Consider the following 4,033-nt stretch of genomic DNA (forward strand, 5'->3'; position numbering starts at 1 on the left):
AGAACAAATAAAACATTTTTTTTTTTTTTTTTTTTTTTTTTTTGGTTTTTCGAGACAGGGTTTCTCTGTGGTTTTGGAGCCTGTCCTGGAACTAGCTCTTGTAGACCAGGCTGGTCTCGAACTCACAGAGATCCGCCTGCCTCTGCCTCCCGAGTGCTGGGATTAAAGGCGTGCGCCACCACCGCCCGGCAATAAAACATTTTTTAATTATTTGTTTATTTTATATATGTGAGTGCTCTATCTGCATGTACACCTTTATGTCAGAGGAGGGCATCAGATCCCACTATAGATGGTTGTGAGCCACCATGTGGTTGTCAAGACCTCTGGAAGAGCAGCAGCTGCTCTTAACCGCTGAGCCATCTCTTCAGCCCCCAAGGAAAACATTTAAAAATCTATTTCATAGATCTGTTCAGTATCTATTTATCTTTACAACTCTTAAAAATTTGTGTTGTGAGCTGAGTGGTGGTGGGACATGCCTTCAGTCCCAGTACTCGGGAGGCAGAGGCAGATGAATCTCTAAGTTTGAGACCAGCCTGGTCTACAGAACAAGCCTCAGAACAGACTCCTCAAACTAGCTGGCCTTGTTCTCACAGAGATCTGCCCGCCTCTGCCTCCCCAGTGCTGGGATTAAAGGCGTGCACAACCACTGCCTGGCAGACACACCATATCAAGGCTATTCTTTTGGATACAACTGTATGTTAATTCTGAAGAAAACAGAAATAGGATGGCTCTCACAGCCTGATTTAGGGTTTCATTTGCTTTGGAAAAACAAAGAGGACATGGAGCTATGTTCTCTGTCCTGTTGGAAAATAATTAGGTGTGCTTACATGTGCAGGAACTCTGTAGATGCTTAAAGAAGAAATTCCTTTCCAGCTGTGGTGGCATTTAATCCCAGCACCCAGGAAGCAGAGGCAGGCAGAGCTCTGTGAATTTGAGGCCAGCCTGGTCTATATAACAAGTTCCAGGATAGCTGAGGCTACACAGAGAGAACCTGTCTCAAAGGAAAGAAACGTCTCATATAAGTCTGTTCAACTCCCAGCAACCACATGGTGGCATTACCATCTGTATTGCGATCTGGTGCCTTATTCTGTCACGCAGGGCATACATGCAGACAGAGCACTGTATACCTAATAAAATAAATTAAAAAAAAAAAGAATGTCCATATCCTGGCCATCAGGAAGGGAAAGGACTAGGAATGCATAAGTCGTTCCTATAAGGAGTGCACATAGCGCTTTTGGTCACATGACATTGGCCATAGCTGTAAGGAAGCCTGGGAGAGGCAGTCTTCTGGGTCAGTTTGTACTCAGTTCAAACTCATAAAATTCTGAGGACTCATATTGAAAGATAAGTAACAAGCTGGGCGATGGTGACACACCCCTTTAATCCCAGCCCTTGGGAGGCAGAGGCAGGTGGATCTCTGTGAGTTCTGGGACAGTCAGAGCTGTTGCACAGAGAAACCCTGTCTTGAAAAACAAAGAGAAAGAAACCAAAAATAAACAAATAAATAAACATAAAAAGAAAACAGTATAACAGTCTAACAAATCATCTGCCAGATAGACTTCATCAGAAGAGCATTCCCAATAATACTAAGACTCCAAAGACCCACATTACACAACCTCTCAGACCTCAGTGGACAGAGGCGGGGTTTTCTCTCCCTAGCAGTAAGCATCCTGGCTGCCTAGTACTTTCAATAACTAATTCTGATCACTTGTAATAGATGAAGATAGGAAATGTTAAGGGAGATGAATAGATGAGAGATAACAATGAAGTTCCTTTATTCTTGCCCCCAGCAAGTTGTGCAGAAACAGGTGTTCCAGAGGTAGGTTTAGAAGTGCTGTAGCTAATGGAAACATTCCATCAGAGAAGCCCCTTAAGACTTGGGAATCTGGAGGCTAAAAGGAAAACAGTGGTTCAGCACATTGTTGATCTTGTAACTCCGGTTCCAGGGTATCCGATGCCCTCCTCAGTCACCAGGTATGCACGTGGTACACGTGCAGACAAGATAGTCATACACATAAAATAAAATGAAAAGCCGGGCGGTGGTAGCGCACGCCTTTAATCCCAGCACACGGGAGGCAGAGGCAGGCAGATTTCTGTGAGTTCAAGGCCAGCCTGGTCTACAAGAGCTAGTTCCAGGATAGGAACCAAAAAAGCTACAGAGAAACCCTGTCTCGAAAATAAAAAAACAAAACAAAACAAAAAACAAAAACAACTCAGTTCCTGGATGGTGACTCAGTAGTTAAGAATGCTGGCTGTTCTCGCAGAAGACCTCAGTTCAGTTCCCAGCACCCACATAGCAGCCCAGAGCTGTCCATGATGCCAGTTTCAGAAGATCTGATGCCTTCTTCTGGCCTCTGCTGGCCCCTGCTCACCTCTGAGGCCATGTTCACTACACAGACATATACACACAGGCAAAAAGTGCATAGACAGACTTGCAAGGCAAAAAACCCATACACATAAATAGCTTTTAAGACTGGGAAGTTCTAAAGCAGTGGTTCTTAACCTGTGGGTCACAACCCCTTGTGGGATTGGACAACTTTTTCACAGGGGCCACCTAAGACTGTTAGAAAACAGATGGCTACATAACCATAGCAAAATTACAGTTATGAAATAGCAATGAAAATAATTTTAAGATTGACGTGCTGCAAGCTGCAACATTATACAGTAATTGCTCAACCATATTTTCACAAGCAGCTTATCAGAACCAAGGGATCTGGTAAAAGCTAAACTAAACAAGGCTTTTTGGCATTACTGCTTTGTGAATAAACGGCTGTCCTTTGCTGTAGATTCTTTGCTGTAGCTGAGTTCCCTTCTGTTACATATTTGGAAATTAATCCCCACCGTTCAGAACTGTTTCATGAAAAGTTTCCCACTGCCAGGCCTCTGTTCCTCTCCCCTAGATAAGCGCAGAGATCTGTCTTCCCGCAGTTATCTTTATCAGCAGGCATTTGGTCAGTGCTTAGGTTCCAGGCACAGAGCATCCTATTTAAGATATTTAAGATATTCACAGATCTCGGGCTGGAGAGATGGCTCAGTGGTTAAGAGCATTGCCTGCTCTTCCAAAGGACCCGAGTTCGATTCCCAGCAACCACATGGTGGCTCACAACCACCTGTAAAGAGGTCTGGCGCCCTCTTCTGGCCTGCAGACATACACACAGACAGAAAATTGTATACATAATAAATAAATAAAATATTAAAAAAAAAAAAAAAAGATATTCACAGATCTCCAAGGACATAGAATTGCTACCTGCCCAAGCTGCTGCTCTGGTTTTACCCCCACAACCAGACTGACTGATAATAGCATACCCTGGAACTGATACTTTAGAAGAACTTTAGAAGAAGGGCCTGGGTCCCTTCTTTGTTTCTACAGCCTAGAGCAAAACTCCAGACCTAGGCCTGTAGCAACTGCAGTGTCTGGTGTACATGCTATCTGATCAGGAACCATCAGTTTCTCCCCGACTGTTTATGTATGTTTCCTGGCTACCTGGTAACCGCAATGCATACTGGTAGGAAAAAAGCAGCGCACTGATTAAAAATACAATCTGTACCCTATTCATAATTTTACTGAAAACAAACCTTTTAGCTCTTTCCAACCACCTAAATATGTAGTGTAGCACACTAACCTTCCCCTCTAGAATTCCCTGATGATTTAATTCCTTTCTTAACTAACTTTCTCTACTAAAGAGTTCACTAGCCACTCCATGAATCAATCTCTCTCTGTGTTTCTCTGTCTCTCTGTCTCTCTCTCTGTCTCTCTCTCTCTCTCTGTGTGTGTGTGTGTGTGTAAACCCATATCTGATTTTCTTTTCTTTTCTTTTTTTTTTTGGTTTTTCGAGACAGGGTTTCTCTGTGGTTTTGGAGCCTGTCCTGGAACTAGCTCTTGTAGACCAGACTGGTCTCGAACTCACAGAGATCCGCCTGCCTCTGCCTCCCGAGTGCTGGGATTAAAGGTGTGCGCCACCACCGCCCGGCCCATATCTGATTTTCTATGGGGCAAAATAATTCCGGCCCAGGAACCTGCTAGGACTGGGGA

This window comes from Microtus oregoni, unplaced genomic scaffold (genome assembly GCF_018167655.1).
Source record: "Microtus oregoni isolate MIOR12 unplaced genomic scaffold, Mior012 000001F_ref0000356, whole genome shotgun sequence".
Classification (NCBI taxonomy): Eukaryota; Metazoa; Chordata; class Mammalia; order Rodentia; family Cricetidae; genus Microtus; species Microtus oregoni.